The 24,773-nt window shown below is 36.5% G+C and overlaps 1 long non-coding RNA gene across 1 annotated transcript in view; it reads right to left on the reverse strand.

The window, feature by feature from the left end:
- LOC143902065 (uncharacterized) overlaps window positions 1-24,773 on the reverse strand; it is a 117,988-nt gene that overhangs the window by 53,174 nt on the left and 40,041 nt on the right. Inside the window, exon 4 of the long non-coding RNA XR_013258253.1 lies at window positions 6,340-6,369. This is a non-coding gene — a long non-coding RNA (uncharacterized LOC143902065). The remainder of the gene's footprint in view (window positions 1-6,339; window positions 6,370-24,773) is intronic.

Here is a 24,773-nt window from a genome sequence, read left to right on the forward strand (position 1 = left end):
ATAATTGCTTTAATCTGAAATATTACTATACGACAATCTTGTTCCAATAAAAGTTTGATTTAGGACTTAATTGCCTATGTAATTAAGTACTTAATGCACCACTACGAAAGTTCTCAAGTGGAATACGCAAATTCCGTTGCTGATAATATATTTGAAATAATAAAAAACTGAAAGAAAATTATGACTTCGTATGAAATATTCATCGACAAAATTGGTTCCAAATAGTCTAAAAAAGCGATTATTAAAATATCACTGAAAATCAATAATTTCGTGATTAATTAATTTTCGTCAGAAAATATCTCGATGAGCTTCATCATGACATGTCCAAAATTGAAAGAATTATGACTTCACATGCTCATTAAGGCAACACTCTGGTTTGAAATAATTTAAAGAAGCGACTATTAAACTCTCACTGATAATAAATTATTTCGTGATCGATTAATTTTCGTCAGATAATATCTTGATAAGCTTCATCAAGCTTCATCAGACACGTCCGCAAAAAGCGACGAGTTGCGATCGTTATGCATATGAGTGCGACAATAGCGGTACGTTCGATAATATAATGCGCATTTTTCATTCTACAATTCCGAGAGCTCGTTTCTATACCCGCGCCGCGAAATATCTCGTGTGTGGCGAACAATCAAAATATGTAAAACGCTCGAGTGGCGCGGACTACAATGCGGCGAGTTTCCCCAGCACTGGGGCGCAATTATGTGGAATCGACCGCGTTGATCTTTTCGTCTGACTATTCGGCGATTTACCGGCAAGGCAAAACAGCCAACGCCGGGACGAGCGGCCGTCCGACCGGCCCAAAACGAATTTAAGGTGGTCCTTTCGCGGATCCAGTTAGTCAAGTAACAGTCCGTCATGAGGCAATTGAAAACAAACAGTGACAAACATTACACACAACATCCCAATAATTATAATAATATAACATGATTTTACACGCACGCGTTAATCGTATTTAATTATTTACTAATTAAAAAAATATCACAATAGTAGTGCGGTTGGACTCGATTTAGGTTAGGTCAGGCATGACAGTACGAGCAGTAAAGCAATATGCGCGTGAATCCACTACTTATTTAACCTCATGTATCAGAGCAAAACATTCGGCAAGCCCTTATTTTCAAGGTATGTACGAAATCCGGAAACTTCAGGAAATATTTTAAGACATGAATAATGTATTCATCTGATCGCTAAGTACATGTATTATTCGTTGAAAACCTCGGCCGTGGCGATTTGCGTCGTTCTATCTTTCTCGTTCATTAGATGTAAACAAGGATAGAATGACAATGGCACGCTCCGCGAACGCACATTTAGAATGACTTATTTCTTGTAAAGTGTCGGTAACCTCACTTGATTTTTCGTACACATGTCCCTTATTACAGTATATTTAACATATATCAAATTTAGGTACTTATCTAATACTTGTTCTCACGAAAGGACCACCTTAACAGCCTAATTTGCATAGCGGCTTAGCGGAATGAGTCGATTGGTAGTGCGCGATAGATTGTTATTAGCGCAGATTGGCGATGATATACGACTTCATTGACATTCCACGTCGGAATCCTGTATACGCGCATTCCTCCACAATGAAATAAATCGGCGCCGATTGATATGTTTTGATATCGGGCTCGACGCGCAACCGCGGAATCATTCATTTTTAGGAGCGGTATTGCAAGCGGACTTGCAATATCGGTTATTAATATTGAAATATATCTGAAAGCGCTTTCGAATTATATGCGTCACGCCGCGGCCGCGCACGCTATAGTAATCGCCGGAAGCACGACGTCACATAATATTCTGTAAATGCACGGGAACATGATACGCAAATGGACGGATATTATTGCGGGTCCATTGGCAAAGGTATTGAAATCTGCAAATCTATTATGTTACAATTTTCATTAACTCTAAAATGACGTCAAAACAATTCAAAATCAAGTCTGTAATTTTGCGTTAATATAATCATTAAAGTAATATCTATACTTTATACGTGTAAAAGTCAAGTCAGTGACCAGTCAATATGTCATTTTTACGACATGGTGGCTGTCATATCGTCATGCTTTACGTGATGTTCAGCATATTTTATACATGTATATATGTCCCAAAATCCGACTTAAATCTTCTTTATCAAATACCAGGGATTACGTCGTACACTACGACAGTCATACAAATCGTTGCTACATGCGAAGTAATCGCCGGAAACATGCCGTTATTATAAAATCCCCCGGATCTACGACGGAAACAATATTGAAATTTAGCGTATATTGGAACGCGATATCGCGACGCCACTCGAAGAAAGCGCGAAGTGGTGTAAGATCTTAAGAGTGGCAGACACATTGTAAAATTCACGCCACCAGCGACACGCGCGTGCATTCGCGCATGTATTTGCATGCGCGCGCGCGGCTATAGGAGGGAAAAGGCGACGGGTCGAAAGCACGAGTGGGACGGGGAAAGAGGTTGAAAAGGAAAAGGCGGAAGACAGGAAGGCAGAGGGTTGAGGGAGGAAAAAACGCGCGAGACTCTGCACCGGCAATAACAGGGTACACGTCATATTAAATCCGGTTGCAGCGCTTTCTTATTGCGTCGGTTGATATGCGGTTTTATGCATCGGGGAGTGCCTGACACCAGAGTGTATTACTTGGAACAGGGCGGGCATCAGGAGAAAGAGAGCGCGCGGAATAATCTCGACACCTATACACCAGGTCTGTGGAGAGACTCACGCGTCCCCGACTCGCACCACTATCACTACCCGCCCACGATCACCGTAGCCGACTTAAACGTATACCCTCGGTCCCTCGGCCGCGAGCCCAACGGCGTAGTCTTCGCGCGGCAATTTTCTTGAGGCGGTTACGCCGGATTAACTACGGTGAAACGCGTAATGAGAGCATCAAGTCTGAAAGGGTTGCTCGATGCATGCACGGTGATCGATGGTGCCGATAAAACAACGTCCCCCCCCCATACAGAGCGATCCATTCGAAGTGCACGGGATTGTTTCCCTGTGAAATCAATTTTCCGGGCGATCCCAAACAATCTAGCTAAATGTAATTTCTCGCAGTTAGCGCGATAACATCTTAATACTTTCTGGCAATCTTGATACGAATATAGGTAAAAATCGATCGAAAAGCGATGAAATAAAACTTGGCAAGAGAAGAGAAACACTGAGTATACTTAAAAATGTCGTTTAGTCATGCATGTTATTAAATAATGATGCAGCAATTATTATTAGGAGTAAGATTTTTCACATACTTTAACATTTAATGTTCATGTTTTCAAGAAACTTCTCAGAAAGCAATTTGTGTTGATCTTTTGCTGAAGAAAAAGAACTCTTTTATTCAATTTGCTTCAAATATAGTCAGCAAATATATAAATCACATAATAAATAAATTAAAAAATTTAATAAAATAAATAATTCTAAAACAGAACAATCCTTCAAGGGAATACTGGAGTCGCGGACGAACTCGATCAGCGTCCATAAAGAAGTGCTCATCAATTCTTACACATACATACAGAGCGCAGGCAAACTCGACCAGCGTCGATAAAGAAGTGCTCACCGATTCTTAGACATACATACAGAGCGCCTGCTCTAGGGCTACCCGTTATACTGATCGCCGTATGTTTTTGGCTGAATTCGGGGAGACGCGTAACATGTGCATATATGAACGTTTCTAACATACTTTTCTTTTATACTAAAGCTCGCAGCTTATTTCTGCAAGCACAGGATTCTTCTTCATTGTATTTCCGTGACGGCTGCAAGGTTTTTGTATACGTATGTACACAGTCTAAAACTTTTATCTGCAGCAAATGTTGTCATGAGTAATTTTCTAATTTTTTTCGTTTTTCATACGCAATTGGTGCCTGCCGTCTTCGTTATCGTCCATACTTTAATTCTGGACAAAACATTTTTAACGGTAAAATCAATCAAAAAATTTGTGTGTCTGAAAATATCGCGGTAAAACAGACCTGTCTCCAGCATCCCCTTAACTTTCTTGAACAAGATAAAACTTTTTTATCTCGACTATGATAAAATATATCTCTTTAAAACATAACCCAGAGTTCGTATTAAATTTGTAGATAATCTATGTTATTATTATAGGTATACGCATTATACCATGCTTCGATACTTCTTAGCAAAGCCGTAAACTTTTGCCTGAGCCGTTTTTTGCGGTTTTCGCGAAGGGAATACGGCAGAGAAGAAGAGAACCAAGTATGTATATGATATCGGTTGGCAATCGGAGCTATCAAGAACTCGATTTGCTCGTGGCGTTCGCTCAAGCAGGCCAATATTGAAGGATTTACCGTGCGGCAGACGCGTAAATTCTCGCCGTACACCCCCGCAGGTGTATAAATACGACCAAAGTCGATTAATCCGAGAAGATTATAGTGTTTGACGTCAAATAACGGGAAGATAGATCGACCGGCTGCTCGTTACCCCTAAAGTCCCGGGCGATTCATTAGTCCCAGCGTAACGTATATATCTATATCATCGCGAGGATGCATACTAGCCAATAGTGATCCTTCTATGATAATAACTACTATGTATGCAACCGTCGAGAGGTAGACGATGATATTGTCCCCGATTGCATAATCTCAACTCGAGTCATCCGATTAAAGACGAGTTTAACACTCGACGACGCGATAGTAAATTTTACCTGCAGGGGGTTTGCAAAAAGGTAATAATTAGAGTTCGTAAATTATGACTGCGTATGTATCTTTAACTCAGGAATAACATAATTACCTATATCTTATTCGATAGTTATATACGAAGGAGAAAAGAATGTTATAATATATAAGCAAAACATCTAAAGTTTTAAGCATAAAAATTTACCAAGCTTAAATAAATATTTTAATTTCTTTAAATTAATTCGTATGATTTTTCTAAAGCAAAGTCTACAATAAGAATTTAAAACGTAATATTTAAGCTTTAAACCTTAAGCTATAAGAAATTGACCAATCACACAGTATTCTTCTCACATTCGAGACTGACTTGTATCCCCCTTTTTTTAATTTTACGTCGAATTCTCATTGTAGACTCCGCTTTACGTACGTTAAACATATTTTCTTACTGATTTCTTTCAATTAATAGTACATTTTTTGGCTAATCCGAATACTCAGCAGGAGATTCATATTTCTCGTTTACGCGTAGTACAAAATACACCACGTCGAAAGAAAAGAATAACGATCTCGCTATTGAGATTCCAATGCGTGAGCTTGCTCACGTGTCAACGAATGACGAGGGTCGTACGCGAGCACCATGTATGTCATATCGCTGGTTATTATCCCTGGTCGCATAATAATACGAAATCGTGATACCACTTTATACAGAGTAGCTAGAATGTCGTTACCTTTTAACGACAGATTATTATCTGCGCAATGACGCTATATGCTTGTACGAGCGATACGGGCGCGAGGGTATTATTTCATGCGCGATAAATCAGTCACTATTTATTTCCATGGCAAATTGGCGAGCGTAAATGTACGAATTAAAATCGTTTACCCGGAAATGACGGAAGGGTGTATCGCCCGATTTTGCCCGAAAAAGAATTTTGCCGATACAAAAGTGAGGCTGCGGTCGATGCGACACGTTTTCACGCGAATAGAACAGAATGATGCAAAAATTATCGAAAAATGAATATGCGCTGGATTTCGGCATGCGAAATCAAAATTAATGCTCGCCCTCGGCCAGGGACAATCGTTAATCACAATGGTGTATTTCGATGTATAGTAGGCGTCATTAATGCCTCCCACCTGAAGCATAGTACATGTAACGTGCACTGTAGAAATCCCAAGAACACAGCTAGGAAGGCATTAATGACGCCTTCTGTATACGTTCGTGAAACTCGACTTGTTCTGCAAGATCACGGCGCTTCGTATAGTTTTATATAAAAATGAAACTAATTTTTACGAACGATTTTCATGACTACCAGGGAACAAATAGAAATGTAATCTGGCATGTGGTCACTCAAAATAATCCATTTCGATGCTATGCCATTTCTGCATAATAAAAATATCAAAAACATTGTTTCCTCTGCACGTAGGTATTATTTTAATTTCGATTACGCGCGCCGCTTGGAAATATTTTTCAAAAAAATCGGTGTACTCAATAAATCTCATGCTATAAAATATGGCATAATAATATTATTCTATTATCTGCTTTTGTTAAAAAAAGCTTTTGTAACAGTTTGCACAATTAAATTTATCACGCATTTTATTTTACCGTATCAATGACTGTTTTAACTATTTGACTAACATTGTTTTAAAAATTCATTCTAAAGTAATAATTATTTAAAACCACCTACATAGTGTTCAATAAATATGGGTTTCTTATACATTACTTACGCATCTTGCCGCATTGATGTCCTCAACTATCTGAAACAATAAACAAAATCATTATTATTAGATATTTTTGCAAAATTATTTTTCTTTTATCTTTTAAATTTCTACACGGACTAAACAATAAACTACATTAATTAAAAATTCACACAGAGGTGTATTTTAATTAACAAACTGTGTAATTTTCTAACGTGACGGAAATAGCCACATTCGATGAATTCTAAAGATTATGGTTACTATTACGGAGTGTATAAATGCAACGGGTGGAATTACAAGATTTTCCAATTAAGAACTTTCGTGTCCTGTGTCTCTCGCGTGCTTATTACCTAGGCTCTTAAGCTGTTTCGAAAGTGCCCGCGTTGCTATGCCTCGCACGAATCTCCCTCGAGATACGCACAAACCATCCGTTCCATTAAATACATCCTTACATCAATACATTTATGTTCCAAATTACGTATTTGCAATTAGTTATCCATGCCAAAAAACGAAGTAATATTTTAAGTAAGTATATTTACATTAAATTATACAGAGAGATAGGACACAATAAACACGAAACTATACTATTGTATACAAATTTATCAACCAGTATATATAATACTTTGCAATATTAGTCAAATATGCAACAATGTGATTCAGATAATAAATTCAGTTAAACTGATTTCGCATTTTCCTATTTGTTCCTGTACTGCCAATATTTACTTTTCTTCAATATATTTATAGTCATTCCTAAATGCAATTTTTTACGAAACAATTTATCACCAAAGAAAAAGCCGAACAATTATAATTTACACTCGCCTATATAAAAAAAAGCGGTAGTACTAAAACTCGGATTCTCCTCGCTAGATACGCGGGAGGATGCCGCGAATGAAAAGAGGTTTTTATCGCTCACTGAACTACCGCGACGTTATTACGATCTCGTTTTTCCAGTTTCTTGAAGCACTCTCTCTCCTCGACCTATCTTTCCGCCGCGCCCCGTTGTCGTAAAGCGACTCGCACTAACGCGAGATCAAAAGCAAATAGCTTTTCCATCTCCCGAGTGTAACATCGACGGGGGCTATCGCTTCTCGGTGAGTTCATCGCATTCGAATTTCCATGCCGACAATCGGCCGTCGGTTCGATGCTCCGCTTGGCCGCTTGATAAAGTCGAGTTTCTCGGCGACGTTGCGAAGTAGCCCCATGCATCAAACCCAAGCTCCCTCCTCGAGCGCGCACGTCCGCGGGAAGGTGAGGGATGGGTAGGTGAGAAAGAAATCGAGTCAGGAGGCCGCCGATGGGAAAAGAGGTCGCCGTGAACAGAAGTATTTTGATACGAAGACGTATTGCCGCTACCGAAAAGTTAGATCGATTTATCGTGAGTAATAAGATTTAGCTTGACACGAAGAAGGAAGAGAGTGCCAGCATCGAAGTTGAGAAGACATTTTTTACTAACTGTGCATACGGCGAAATATATATATAAGTATTTAAACGACAGCTGGAAATTATAATTTATCGAAAAAGGCGCGATGCAAATACTTATCGTTGAAGGCTATATAATAAACTTGTGTGTTACACGAAGGTAGACGGCACATCGATTTATCTCTAATCACGTGGATCAATCCTCTTGAAAGATACGTGAATTAATTACGCGATATTGTGATTTACTTGACTTCTCACATGCGTTCTCTTTTAAGCAGCATTGTTTTAAAACTCCCCAAAGCTTTAATAATTTGCATTATGAATTGTGTAGTGAATTGCGTACGCACGTCATTCCTCGGAAGACTATACGCAGTCTTCTATATATTATCCGTGTTATGTGCACATGGAACTTCGGGTCGACACGGCTGGCGCAATGAAGTTACAAGCACGAAGTTTGCCTTGCGACGTCGTCTTGCGCATATCCGACAGGAACAGGGAAACAAGGATTCGCGTGTAGCGTGCATGTGTGTGTGTGTATGTATGCACACAATACTAGCAAGAGATCAAGAAACCACGTAATAGCGTAATACTTCATCAAGACATTCATAGCAAGGATGACAATATAGTTTTGTGGTATGCACCTTTGTGCTTTGATGTGAAAATAAATATGGCGAATAAGTAATAAATCACTTAAATATAGTTTTTAACTCAATTCCTATGCATTATTTTTAAATAAATTAAATATGGATATGTTTTTTCAAAGAACTTCAGTATATAAAATTAATGGAGCTTCAGCATCATAATGAGACAAATTATATTAATATTTCACATACAGAAAATAAAAGGTTTAAAAACTAATGTCCTACTTAAAAGTAATCAGCGAAAAACATCAACGTTGAAGCTGAAGCTTTCGTACGTATTACGTGATCCCTTTTTAAAAAGATTTTTTTTTATCACGACGCAAAATTAGTTAAAAGAATCTTATACCAACAAACAAGATATTTGGTTTACTTTCTGCTATTTGCAGTGGATTGATACCTTCCCTAAAATGATCGATACCTCACGCCGGGCCATTGGTTCAGACAGCAGTGACTTACCGAAGATTGATACATGTGCTTCAAGTGCGAGAACATCAGTGTTGCCGCAAGGGACCACCAACGTTGCTTAACACATTCGAATCATTATATTTCCATTTGGAGAAATACTTCTATCGACAAGAATCATTTATTTCACAGTCGATAATGTGAAATATTTTCAGATTAAGATATATACTGATAAATTTTGCGATATTTTATGGAGGAGGATTATAATTTTTTTTTATACCATAATATTAGAGATCAAATTTATCGTATGTAATACTCATTGTCAGTACAATATTATTACGTATTTATGTCATATATTGAAAAATAATATATTTATAATTTATATTGTTATGTGTGTAAAGTAAATTGTGTATAAATTTATCAAAATATATATTATAACATATACACGAATAATCTTTCTGAGCTCATGCAGGGTCAATATTAAATTTTACGAAATTCATTTTCTACTTTCGTTTTGCAGCGTTTCATTGTCAAAGCACGTATTCTATAAGATTAATCGTCGGAATCCGCAGCTTAGATTTGAGAATCACTGCGTGTCGGAAGGAACGCGACTCGGAAGGAACAAAGTCAGTGCTGGCACGGGGTTCTGCTCCAGTCGGCGGCGCGCTCGGTTGCCTGACAGTTGTAATTAATACAAGCTTTGACCATCAACCCTACGTTGCGGCTCACCACCCCTAAGACCTGCCGTTTCTCCGGAACTTCTCGCCGCGCTATAAATTCGTATTCACCTGGCATGCCTAGGCTACGAATTAGGGCGCCAAGGTCGTTCTCTCGCGTAACAAACCCCCGGACGAATTTCGCTTACGGTTCAATTAGCTAATTGAGTGTCGGAATTCGACGACAGTGTCACGAGAAAATTATCTTAGCATACGAATAATTTATTGAAAGAATTGGATTAAGTATCTCGAATTAAGAAATACTTTGTTTTATAAGATACTTTTAATTATTTAATGTAACTAATATCTAAAATGCATTTCAGAAATATTTTCAGTTTTATCGCGCTAACTTCACCGCTCTGATATTTGACTATTCATATATTTTAATAAAATGAATTCTCCAATTACTTTGAACATATCTTTACGTGACGTGAGATATCTCTACAAACGTAAAAAATATATATGGATCCTAAATGTCGCTCTATACGTTATCCATCACATCGATCGATCTGATTACACTCGTGAAAATTAAAAGGACGAAGATTCCGCGCATCCAATAGACGAAAGCTTTTTGCAGATAGGTACGACATTCGTGGCGCGGTTTTCGAGGTCGTAGATCAGGCGGATCCATTCAGTGGCTATCTGCTCTAGATAGCCGGTCTATTCGTCTTGTTTTTGTACGCGCAATGACGACGGTCAGTCGAGCGTCACTATTACAATCGCGAGCGGACCGCGGGCCGCAGCATTGTTGTCGAAGTAGCCTGTGTCACCTGCAGGTCATTGAAATTAATTGAGCCATAAGCACGGCATTCACGGAACGTTCTACCGGATGTTGCGAATTTGAAATCGCGGCCTGCTCCCCGGACGAGAAAAGCATTGTCGGCCTACGAACGCAACGTTGTTTCTAATTTCGGCCCCGGGCGTGAGATTTATCGTTTAAACACGCCCGCGGTAGTTTGTCTTTTGAACGATTCGCAAATGCCCCGCGTTGTATTCCATATATTGCCATCCAAGATCGTAAATTGCAGATAAAGATGCGTAATTTATAACAATTATACAGCTACGAGGCTTACGAACTTGGGACACACGCGGAGTGACCTGCCACTAGCATCGTTCCTGTGTCAATGACAGGTCTCGTGACGAATTCATGATTCTTCCCCTCAAAAAAGTATAATGGAACGTCAAACATTACGACAATTTAATATAAAAGAATTGAGATTATAACTTGAAGAATTGAAACATGACATCTTAATAAATAATAATAATTGACTTAACTTCAACTTTTTGCCAAGAAGAAGATTTGCATGGTTTACAATTTTACCTTATCACACTCCATACCTCCCACACTCTCATTCATTCCTCTAAGACTAAACTTATTCCTATCCCTGTCTTACTCTCTTTTTCTTTATTATATCTTTCTCCGTCAAAGCTTCCTCAATATCCTACTTTTTGTAATATCTATCTCATCACTCCATGTCGCCTTCTCCTTTAACCAATTTTTATTCCTATCCTCCATATTTCTACATTTTACTCTTGAGAAATTTATGATTTAATTGTCAACAATATTTATAATGTTATAAGTTTATAAGTTAAGTCATGTGAACTGTAATTTTATAAAGCAATAATTACAAAAAATTTATTCTAAATTCGTCAAAAAATTTGTAGTTGTCAGCAAGTGAGCGACTTTTAATGCGTTCCATATATGACGTACTGTTATTTTTCATTTTTCTGGCTTCTCTCATCAAAGTCTCATAAAGAAAGCCCAGACGTAACCACATTGCGTTAATAAAATTCGTATTTTCTCCAAGAACTGGCAACAGAAACGTGGAAACATGATTGTCTGGACTTTCTTCATATTTCGCGCATTAGCGTAGTCATAAATCAAACCGCGCGGAATTCGTATACTAGTTTCAACACTGCGGCGGAAGAACATTCGTCTCTCCGTAAGATATTTACACCGGTTTTTCTTCGTCTCGCGGGGCCATGCCGTACGAAGCCAATGACAAATCTGCGAACGGAAAAATATGAAGCGGCGCGGCGCGGCGCTTCCCTTCGCGGCTGTTTCGCTATATTTCCATTCCGACTATATTCTCTCAAGGAAGGAACGTAGGAATAACATTTATAGTGATCCTTCGACTAGGAAAAAAACAGAGCGTTTTACGAGCGACAAAGTGCTCTAAATCTTTCGGACTTTATATAACGCTTTGCAAATTCGGAATAACTATATATATATGCCGGGAATAAAGCAAACGTCCTGTCCTCAAGTCAATCATGTAATCTAGTCAAGCTGGACATCAATGGACGAGAAAATTCTTCTATAAAATTTGAATATGGTCCGCTATATTCACTCTTCATCTCTCTAGTAGTAAAAAAGTTATTATACGCGCGCATGTAAAGTTTCGACGAAAAAATTCGTTGGTATCTACTCAATAACTAATTTCCACAGTTCTCATAACACACTTCATCCCTTATTTTCTTCCTTCCAAAAAATTGATGTACTCGGATAAGAAAAAGATTATAATGGATTTTTCAAAATCATGGAAAAAATTTCTTAACGAGTTTATGCATTAGGAATTAAGAAATTTATTTTATAAATTTTTATGTAATCAATTAATTTTATTTTTCCAGTCTTACCAGAAAAATTTTAACGTATTTTTGTAAAAAACAAAGTTCTTAATTTTTTCTTTATTTTCATTTTTTAATACGTTTATATTTACCTATCAAATAAATAAGGAAATATCGTCATTGTTAATTTGAAATGTTATAGTGAGAAAAAAGAGAAAAAGAAATAAAAAAAGAAAGAGGAAAGAATAAGATAAAAATACATTAGTTCTTATTATTGCTCAAGTTACATTAAGCAGAGTCAGCATTTCTTTCTCATAGAAAAATAATTTTGTTCGTATATAGAGGGTTAATAAATTTACTTCACCAACTCATCGGCAAATCCGCCAGTGTAATTGACGATAACGATGTAGCTTGTTTGCAACCGAGTTGGCAGCGCTCTTTTCACGCGGCCGCTTGCCAACCGTAAACGCGGGGGCAAATATTTCTCTCTCCACTCGCGCATTTCTGGGCCCCCGACCTTTTTCTTTAACGAGTTTTTATGAAATTGAGGCTGGCTGAAATCTAACGAACTTCCGCCCGGCGAAAAGCGGGCAGCGGGAAAAGCGATCTGGGGGCAAGTTTTATTAAAAAATAACGGACGCCGCTTTATTTTTCTCGTCTCGCTCGATTTCCTTTCTATGATCCTTCTTAACTCCTCCGCCTTTACGATGATGTTCCCGTTATATCGAGAGTAATAAAAACTTCCGCGTTGGTCGATGATAAATGAGATGTATCGGGACCGACGAACGAGATGCTGTTACCGCTCATTCGCGAAAGCGGACAGACGTCGCCACAAATATAAATGTCTATATGCGTTGTTAATTATAATTGAAAATTTGTTTCTTTCAAGCATCATTATGCTGATACTTGTTCATCTGATTTCCCAAAGCTGAATATTAATTTGCTCATCTTACAATTAGACATTTTATGGCAAATAATGACAAAAGTTACTAACATGCGATGAGAGCAAATATATACGTTCCCTTGTTATAAAAAATTTATTATCGCCTTGCTTCGGGGCAAATCCTTTTAACCAAGCTACGTCAAAAATTAATCATAATAAACATGCCTGCGTAGAGCGTAGAAAAGAGGGTGTAGATTTGTAACATCACAAGAATTCACAAGGTTCAAATGTGTTAACTACCAGACGATATACACGAGCTGTTATTCATGAGCTGTTATATACGCGAGCTAATATACGCGAGCTATTCCTCTCTTTTCGTTCGCTTGTTTCTCCCGCAGTGCTTCGATCTAACGCATGGCGCTCTATAACGCGCGACTTTCGAAATTAACTAAAAATATGAATAAGACAAATATATATAAGTTAACTTATATCCTACACAGAAAAAAGTGTCAAATCAACACTGATATAATTGATCAATAGTATATACGCAAGAAAATATAATCTTTTTATAAGAATTTCAACTTTTTATATTTCACAAGATTTCAACTTCTTTTTCTTGATTGAACTATATAAATCTTCGTTTAACTATATGTATAAATGACTTCATTCAATCAAGTTTTTTTTGTTTAACGCAATATAATCTCATTTCAAAATTATATATAGTCTTGCGTATGTATGTACAAGTATATCATGTGTTGATTTAACACTTCTTTTTTTTCTATGTACAATAGTAAATATGAATAAAATAGGGTGAATCAGTTAAGTTAGTTAAACTAAGATTGCAATTAATTGAGTTTGGTGAAAACGGCCGCAACAATGTTCGCAGTGGCCGCAGTACTGTCGCAACGATCGTGGATTATTGCTCCAGAATGCGGCGCCTTGTTAATCGGTTGCATCGATGGCGGTGATATCGGAATCGAGCGGGCTTTAATTCATTGTAAATTCGATGGTGAGAGCAGTCTTGAAGTTGGTCGTGGGGTCGACGAGCCCATGTTTATCCCGGGGTACATGGTTAATCACGGGTTAACCGTGCGACCGCAACCCCTACGTCTAATGGCACCCGAGCGGCGAGCGGCGAGCGGCGCATTGTTACTACGTTGCACATCGGAGTGTTTGATTAATCATTTTGGTTCAGCCCATGTAATCTAGCTGTTAAGGCTGTGCCTGCGGCTACTCGGCTAAACCTGTACAATCGTACAAAGCGTGCCATGGCCTAAACGGTACGAAAGGGAACCATAATATGAAGTAGGCGAATAATATATAAGGACTTATAACGGAGAGATAAATGCAATTTTTTAATTTTCTTCAAACAATATTTTTTTACGCGTTTTGATATGCCACACGCTTCCAGAATAAAGACAATAGAAATTGTATAAAAGAACTAAATCGTAATTAGCAATTTGCATGCATTATGTATCAACATCTTTCCTGCAGATTATATTATATGTATTTGTTTATGTTATATTCTTATTTTATTGTGCCTCGACTCGCTATCCAGAGAAGATATTGCAAAACAGTTGGAAGACGACACAAAGAATTCCGGAATTTAATAAGATCGGCGACGTCGCCTTCACGCGCAGCCACTTCGGCCATAGCCGGAGTCGAGAGTTTACGAAAATTCCGACAGCCTCCTCGCTTTTCCAGCTTTTTTCTCCCACTGGGATCGTAAATCCGTCCAACCAATTTGTCACGCGCTACGAGAAAGAACCCGCGACTGCCGTATCGTGATTGTTATTCTACTGTCTCCCTCTCTGGATAATTTGTCGTAATTTGATATTATTTAATGATCTTATTTAATCTAACGTAGAATAAAAAATTATATTCATGTTACCGTATTTACAAATTTACACCATACTCTTCTTATTTTATATGATCGTAAAAATTGTGATTTTCTATTTTAATTTTTAAATTATACAACGTACGTTTAACATTCATATAAAAACATGAATGTAAAATATTAATGCAAAAATTTATCTGAACCGTAAAATTCAACGGGCTATAATAACGAAAGCTATTCATATTTTTCAAATTTATATAAAATAAATGACCAATTAATGACTCTCGATATTAAAATTAACGAATAACAAAAAGGGTTGAATTTCTATTTCTATCACCGAGATATATCGCTGAAGATGATTCAAAGTACATAGAGTGCTCGAAACGAGCGGTTTGTGTTGAATTGTTAATTGAATGTTACACGACACAAGCTATCGCATTAATAACCGCATTTGACTCTCATAGCCTACTTTTACTTTTTACTCGTAACTATATAAAGTAATCTTTTGGAGATATAATTTTCTGATAACGATGAACAGAAGAAAACGTTCGGCTGATACGATTCTTTCCCCCGTCACTGTCATTTATTATCCCCGAATTTCGAGCTGCCCTTGTCCCGAGAGACGAAACTTTCGGTACCTGCCCCTTTAACTGGTCGCATCGTTAGTAAGTGCTGCCGAGCTGACAGTCTACCGGTCTTCTGTCGTCAAGTTGCTATCGTGGCTATTTTTAAACGTCTCCTTCGAAAGACTGACGTTGCACTATATCATGATATCTTAAATATTAAGTCATGAACGATCAATCGAGAAGATGTCTATATAATGTCAAACATTATTCGTGAAGCGAATTCAAAAATATGTCCACGTAATGATTTTCTAATGGTATTTATGTAAATGTTACTATGTATCGCGAGATATAGTTTGTGGAACGTAAAAATTATCTTCATGGTAAAATACCGCCAAGATATTTTTGTAAAATTTATGGCTTTATGATCAGCAGAAGGAAAATTGCCAATTAAAATCGTAGTCATTTTATAGTAAAATATTCCAATATAACCGTATAATTTTATTAAATCAAATTGTCCAATTAGAACGCTTCGTATTCGTAAAATGCAGAATAGCGTGCATGCTTGGTTTCGTTACGCGCGAGGCTGAAAATTTTGTTGCGCGGCCGTATCTCGCATTCTTCAAAGTAATAATGCAATTATATTAAAATATATGTCACATTGTAACGTATATATTTTTCCTGTCGCTCAAATTTTAGAAGGTTTCCGAAATTTTGTCTAACTTTTAAAAATTTCCGACTAAATAATACTTCCCTAATTCTTGTGGAGCTGCTCGAGGCAAATCTTCGCGGCTAGTGTCTTAAGTTTAAAGCAGAAATTGGAACAGAAGTCTGTCACTGGGTACAAACATTTGCAGTTTACTAGTGATAGTATCTAGACGCGTATCTAGTCCTTGACGTTTAATTTGCCGTACACGAGCAAACAATTCGACCGGCAACGTAAAGGGTCTTTTTTCCTATCTCCTCCAATATAGAGCAATGGAGCGTGGCGCCGGGAAGTCTTCCACTATAAAACTTTTAAAGAAGGACGTTCGCGCATGGAAGCGATCCCCTCGACGATACGTAAACATCTCCCATGTGCCAAAACTTACGTCATCCATGGACCAAATAAGACATCTATTGTGTTGGGGGGAATGATAATTTTTCCCGCTAATTAACTAATACACATAGGTAATAAATATATCGCAGAGGGGAAACGTGCAATACTTATACTACATTGCTAAGTATACAAGAATTATATAATATGCAATTTCCACTTATTATTATTCATATTCTTCTTTATAAATCTCTCACAGAAGCAAATATTTTAATTTAAGCATGGCATGAGCAAAAATGCTATATGCTTATTTTCTTATTTTTAGCATTTCAATATCTATTTATATTCGATTTAGGCTGCGTTTCGATATTGACTATCAATACTGAAAATAATGTATGTGACGTAAACTATAGATTTTCAGTACTAAGTAAATATCGAAATGCCGCTATATAATAAGGATGATCTCTGTTCTACTCATATAATATGGTATAAACTATTGAAATGTTTAATATAATCTGTTTAACTAATATATTCTTACGTTTATATATTGACATTTATATAAGACAGAGACGATATAAATATTCTAATATTATACATATATGAGATTCAATATTATTAAATAAATAAATTTGTCATATTATATTAGATAATGTTATCTTACTTTTCATAAAATTTACAGTTATCTTCTTATGCTTTTATATTTAACAAAAAAAATATAAGCATTCATAAAAGTTATCAATGTGTAATTATATTAAAATTCGCCCATTAAAATATAAAAACACATCAGATATGCGTAATTGTATTCAGTTCGCAAAAGTAATCACAAGAACAATAGAAAATGGCTTAAAAGCGTGCTTGAAAAAAAGCTCCGCTTGTTTCCTATTTTTCCACCATAAAACTTTGTGGCATAAAAGTGACATTCTCGCGAAATTACACGCTACTAGTAGGTATTGCAAACGTAAAGCTCGTACGAAATTGACTCATGCAATATAAATGGTGTATCATCTGTTACAATAGCCAGCCTGTCCTCTTGATTTGACATGAGCAGAGTCAGTCAATTACATTTTGATAAACTTGAAATTGATCTTTTCTTGATACAACAAAACTAAACAGTCAAAAAGATCATATTTTTTCATATATATATATTTTCATTTAATTTTAAAATTAAGGAGATCCTGTGTAAAGAAAACCGTCTGTAATACCGATATTTGAAAAATACGCGCATATCTTTTTATTGGCTCTATATAGATTTAAAAAAATCCTTTTTCAAAGTTAAAGTATATGCACTAATGCTTTCCATGCTAGTCGATTTTATACTGAGAACAAAAATAATTTCAGGATTGCATCTCTTGAAAAAAAAATAAAGTTAATTCACTCGGACAACAATAAATATAAAATCATGAAATTCTTTCATTTTTAATTATACTTCATGCACATACAGTGCTGTTTTTTATATAGCTCGTCTTCGTGTACACAAAAAGTAACGACAAAAAGTTTTAACGACTTCTATTCTCTGCTAACAGAATTTATTATTTTCAATTTTAATTTTAAAGGGATCTAAGAATATGAAAGTGATATATAATACACATACAACTTTATAATAAAAGATCTGAATAATTATAACGTTATATATGCAGTTAACAAGTATATCCAACTACAGTCCAAACACAGAAAATAGTTGTTACTTATATTTAGAGCACACATACGTATTTATTCTATTATATATTTATTACTTCCTCTCTCTATATCTTTCTGTAAATTTAAATAAAACCATTTGAGATAAATTTATTATTCATGTTCCAGACGAACATATATTATTATATTCGTATATATACAATAAATCTTATGCTACAAAATAAAAAGATGTGTCAAGCAAACAATTCATAATTAAAAATATCCGTTTATCAAGATCTAGTTTTAAAGTTTACTCCATAAACGTTCTCAGCTTGAAGAGAAATAGCTGACGGTTAATTTTCGTGGATTTCTTGTGCTCGGTCGTGGTCTTCAAGAAAATTAAAATTTCTTATAAAAATCCGTTATGTCGCGCGAGGTTATTGTTTCGTCGAGATAAGGCCGTAAGTTCAAAGCGATTTAATGATTTATGCTGTAAGTCGCATTCCTCCATTACCCGACCCGTCGTGTCGCCGATTGGCCGACGGTATACAGACGCATAATTGCGCGACGTGAAATTTTATCGAAATAACGAAATTGTGCGAAACAGTCATTACGCCGGTGCACACGCCAGTTAAACGCTTTTTTAATGCCTATATAATCTCCACGGTTGAAACGTAACGCACGGCTGCCGCGGGCAACCGTAGACACATACTTAGTAATGCTTGTGTAACCTGCCGCATTAGTTCTTGCGCGTCGTGAGCGGAATTAATTAAAGGGTTTTTGCAGGAGCGCCGCTTCAACGAGTGAGTGCGACCAACATCGTACCGCTGCCCTAATTGATGTTGTTTTGCATCGGCGCTGCATTGCGAAGACGGTCACACAACTTCGTCACGCAAGTAACCGTGGATCAAACAAATGTACCTTGAACTCGATACACCCGATGAAATTTTCGTAGTGAATTACAGTCGGAAAAAAGTCTCATAAAAAATTCGTTATTAGAAATTCGTTATTTATTCGATTAATTTTCGCTATGCTTTACGACACATTGTTAATAATTTGCAACGTTTTTTCGCGGAAATCAATTGTCAATTAGCTAAAAAAGAACGCAATCTTAATATAATAACTTTAAAACTAATTTCTGGCCTTCTCGGGAAAGGTTTTGGTAAGATGCCAGCTTATCCAAGCAGCCAACTAGTTCACTGAGCCACTGCACTCTTTAGCCCACTCAACAACAAACTTGTTCAAGCAATTATATCAATAATATGGCACGGGCTTTTCTCTTATCATTGTTTTGAACGAGTTTATTAGGTCGTTACAGGTCGTAAAAATCGCGAGATATGAACGCGCTATGGCTGCACGAATGAATAGCCATGCATTGACGCTGGCAACCAGCTAACGGCGCGATTAATGTGCGCAAAGTACGAAATGTTTGTACGCGAGTCTTTATATTCACTAAAGTAACGTTTATCATTTTCTCTCATACTCGTCCCGTGCTTGTCCCGCGGTTACCGAGCGGCAAGGCTGCAGGGTTGAGAATTTCCTCGAGGCGCTATACCGGCAAGCGGCGCGGAAGCCTCGAGAGCGTTTAGTGGAAGATAAAATGTATACACATCGGAGAAACGACTTGCATGCGCGCTTTCACGCGGTGTGTACGCGGCGGGCGCGACGTTGGTGAAGTCTGGCAGATACCATATTTCTGGATTTATGCTGACGTCCTAAGAAATGAATCGCGTAATAAAGGAGGACGTGGCATATCCTTTGGTGGAGTGGAAAACAAGGGCGCCGAGACGGTACTTGCCGATAGCGGCCTCGCGATTTACAGTCCCTTCTTGACGTTTTTACGCGATTTCCTTAAGCTATTTTAATTTCGCGGTTAGTGGAGAACTTTAAACTTTTCTGTTGTAGAAAAGTTATCGAGGCTAAAAATATACGTAGCATTGACTTCTCCTATTTTTCTGTATCAACTACTATAAATTACTAAATGGTGAGAAAATATCCAATTTGTATTCCATAATCAAGAATCGTCTAACGGTACGACAGTTTGACAGTACGAGGGATAAATTTAAAATTCATGAGACATTTATTGTTTAATAGCATTTACCAAATTGGCTGATACTTAAATGCATTTAAAATACGACCGTGGAAATATATATATATATATATATATATATATATATATACGGAGAATATTAGTTCTCCGATCTGTTCTTCGAGCACATTCTTTCTATTTATTATTGCCGTGTAAGATATGGCAAGTATTTCTTCTTTCAGGCGTGAAAGCTTAATGACGTTGTCGGTTCGATCCTTTGTCTGTATCACTGAAACTCGCGGCTCGAGCGCGCCATGCAACAAACGTCTCAAGAATTCTCTTTCGACGCTTATCGTGGCACACGGCGCACGGCTTGCAATTCGTCCGTATGTTCGGGCATTCTCGAATGCTGAGCCGACTACCGGCTATGCCCGCGTTTGTTCCATATTCCGCAGTTGCTTATATACATTATAGAACCGAGAACACGAGAATTCTCTTTCGGAACATCAGCAATCCGGGTCACTGGGCGGAGAACGTCGCATTTAAATCGCGTGCTTCTAGTTTCGCGTTTACTTACACTTAGCAAGAGCTTTGAGCTGTTTTACGGACAAAATAAGTAGATCAATTATTACAGAAATTAATTAGAAATAAATTTTTAATTATGTGGCAGAGCCTGTAGAAACACACACACATTGAATGATGAAGTAAATAAATTAAATATAATTTTTGTTTGCTTGTTTGTTGATAACTACATCGGATAAAAATAGAAAAATCAATGTCTATTGTTGAAAAAGATTAAATTCTTCAGTTATTAGATATGTAAGCAAAATTTCATTAAATAAATATAAAGTATTTATGAAATTAAATAGATATTTTAACTTGTTTTTTAAGATTTTAAAAAGTTTTTGTTATTTAAAGTTTTTTTTTAAACATTTGCTTAACCTACCTTAAAATAATACTTAACAAATAGACAATTCTTTGTTCTTTTTATATCAATTTAATTTGAAATTGAATGGCGCTTTGTGTACACACTTTAGCACACTAAGAATATACTTCTCGAACTTATAAAGTGTATTGAGAACAAATTTGTAACAATGTTATACAAGAGATCTAACAACGGTTCGAACGAAAATAGGAAGTCTCCTACTTGTAAGGAAATAGAAGCGAAATCAATAAACTACGGTGATGCTGCAGATACTCGTATCTGCGAGAGGCAAATAAATGCGTGCATGTGTGCGCGCGTTATCGCGTACGTACATCTGCATATGTGTAAATGTCGGGAAAGTTTGAGGAAGTCCGGAGAGAGCAACTCGTGACTACTTTTTGCATAGGAAATGCCCAAAGAGAAGAAACACTACGTGCGTAGAACAAAGTTAAAACTAAAAGACTTACGAAAGATCCGCGCGCGTGTCGAAAAATATATAAAAATTCTTCGATTTTCCTCGTTGATTCAACACATTGGAATTTATCTTTAAATCATTAATAATTAATTGGAAGACCGTTACATGCAATTCTTCACATTGTTTAATTACCAGTTCAATCATAAATTTAAAGCCTGTTAAAGCAAACTCAATTACGTATTACGCTATCGGTTTATTTCATCCTATAATAAAGAGAGAGAGAAAAAAACCTGTCAACAACAATTCTAATACTCATCCGCGAATTGCATTCCCGCGACAATATGAGACAAATGCGAAATAACACGTTAGAGAAACGTTCGGCAAGAAATATAGATGGTGGAACTTGCCGCATAATGCAAACGTGTAGGGTGCCGGAAGTTCTTAATCCGGCATCGCGAGCTTCCCTCCTGTGAAACCCTGTCTCCCACGCGCTGGATGTTACTTTGCTCCTCCTTCCGCCGGTATCTCCTCCTCTGGAGATTCCTGAAAGGACGACGTCCGGAGCTTGCAGGATTATTAATGGTACCCTGCGACGTTCCGTTAATTGACTCGGATTTTATTACACGCGCGCCGCTTCGACTTCGACTTCGCGAGTGGAAGGTACCGCCGCGAGCAAAAGCCGAGAGAGAAGCAAGCCGAGGATAGATAGCCTCCGTCCTATACCGAGAGTTTCCTCCGCGGCTTTAAGAAGCATTTTTGGAAGCCAGTCACCCGTGCCAGTAGCCATTAAGCGCGGATAATGGAGAGAAAAAAATCATAACGCGAAACCATTTATCTGACAACGGAAACTATGAATAGGACATTTGCTGCGGTTAGCTGCGACATAATTAATCGTTGGCCGGAAAGTGGGTCGTCATCGTCGACAGTTTGATGTACATGATGGCAGGAAGAATGAAAATTCAAAGTGAAGCAAATACCTTATTGGAGAACTAATATTATGCCCGCGATGGTTTTTTAAAGAAGAACTTTACTTGTCACAAGTTTCCAATATTCGATTGTAAATTTTAAGTTTCAAATTAATTGAAACAGCAGTTAGATAATTATTTCAATTATTAACATTGTTAAAATTAAATTTATCAAAGACAGTAGGATCTATAATTTAGATTCTTTGATTTTGCAATCAATTAAAATCGTTGATTAAAATTCAATATTTCCTATTCCAAGAATATTACAAGTAAATATTATAAAATAGTTCGTGCTATTATAATTCCATTACGAAAATGTATTTTATATATATACATATTTGTTTACTGCGCGCACGTGACAAAAGTTTGATTGTACTCTGTTCAAATGTCTAAAGAACAATTGTATAAATGTATAATTGTAAATGTATAATTGTATAAATGTATACGTATTATACGTATTACATTTACAATATATTAAATCTAATATGCTTTCTCTGACGAATTAACTTGATAAAGGTATACCTGTTGCATATAGTCAATTTAATCAAATGTCAAATGTACGTTATCTTCAATAATGCTAATGCTATTTAATTTTCGGTTAATTAATGAAATAATCATTAATATACATAATTTTCCAACAATCTCTATTATTTGCAAATTAAGAGCGATATTTGGAAATGTTAATTGTTCTAATCTCATATACGTTCCTTTATAAACGTTCACTCTCTTTAGTGCTTTAATCAATTTAAATTTAAATTTGCGATAATAAATGTACAGAACGCATAAATGAAACACAAATGGACAGGTATTTTCTATTAAAACCATCAAAATGATTTTTTATGTGTGAAACTAATGAGTTTTGGTTAACTATATATGTAGGTATGTATATGTATTTGAATTCTCGCTGTTTATGTAAATCGCAGTACAATAAACATTTATAATCTCTTTTGATGAAAAAAGAGCTTTTCATATCGCGAATGACTAGATAATGTCGAGTAAAACAATTTTTGCTCGGCAATAAAATTTCAGCGCACGTTGTTTTGCAGTTAATGCACATTAACCGCAGTCTGTGGTATGTTATAGCGCGCATTTTTTTTCTGCATACTAAAGTAAGTAATTTGCTTAAAATAATATAAAATAAACATCAAAAACATATTGCTACAGTTATTATGCAAGGCGTCACGCATTATGTTTTATCTCGATGTGTTTATGATGCTAGAGCATACACATTCACATGCGTACGTGCTTCTGTAATTACACATTTTATATTAAAATGTTACAGACTACTATTTATAATTTGTTAGAATTAACTTGCTAATTATTCAGAAAAATTAATTTTTTTCTAATTTGAGGAATTATCAAAATTATCTAAATAATAGATACAAATATGTATGTACATATGTGAATTATTGCTGAGCACATCCAAAATGTTGCGACGATCGAAAATGTCACTTATTTTGTCTTGAACATCATAATTACAAAAGATCAAAAATAGTTTATTAAGTGATTATAACTTGGTATTATTAATAATATTTTAAGAACAGACTATTTAAATTATTAATGTGATTATATATTACTATTAATTAAAATGTGCATTTTCGCTCAATGTATGCAGTAACAGTAAATTTCTACAATTATATACCAAATATATTTCAAGAAATGTGTTTATGTAATCGTTATTTTTACTTAGAATGCTTATTGAGTAAAGCTGCTTATTGCAACGTCTAAGAAGACTAGAATAATATCTTCCGGGTATAATAATTCGAAAATTTATTCAGATTACGTTATATAATAAAGATTGAACTTATATTTATTAAGTTTTTACATTTTATAGATAGTATTAAGTAATCTCTTTAATAATATCGTTCTCAGTAGAGCCGTCTAATTATACCTAACATTGTGTTAATTCAAATTTATGGCACAACCTGCGAGTTAATTAGGAAACGCGAGTGGTACCGGGAACAAGCAGTAACCTGCATCATCTATTTCGTGCGTAGAATATCTCACCCCCTCATCAGAGCGTACTTAATCCTCGTACTCCGGGCTACGCCATAAACGAGCCTACAAAGGGAGGTTGTGCGGAAAAGAATTATCATCAAGACGATGCTCTTACCGCGATATTAAAAAAGCTCGACTAATATTCGTCAGTGGAATTACAACGGCGGTTCGAACAACACGGACCTCGAAAAAAGAGCTCAGATACTTTTCGTCGGATACTTTTCAGACGGACAATAAAGTGAAAACTACGATGTGTGGGAGTGGAAAAAACAACAACGGACTACCACTACCAGCGGGCGCAACGACACCGGCGTGGTATCGTATTGAGAACTTTTCGCAAAGGCACGTCTCATTTTCAAATTACTCTGAGCGTTCGCGCTCGCGATGGAAGGAGGAAGAAGGAAGGGGCGAGGCAGCGGAGGGCACATTTTAATCAAGCGCTTATTGAGTTGAAAA

Source organism: Temnothorax americanus, unplaced genomic scaffold (assembly GCF_048541705.1).
Source record: "Temnothorax americanus isolate GAGA-0224 unplaced genomic scaffold, ASM4854170v1 Scaffold100, whole genome shotgun sequence".
Taxonomy (NCBI): Eukaryota; Metazoa; Arthropoda; class Insecta; order Hymenoptera; family Formicidae; genus Temnothorax; species Temnothorax americanus.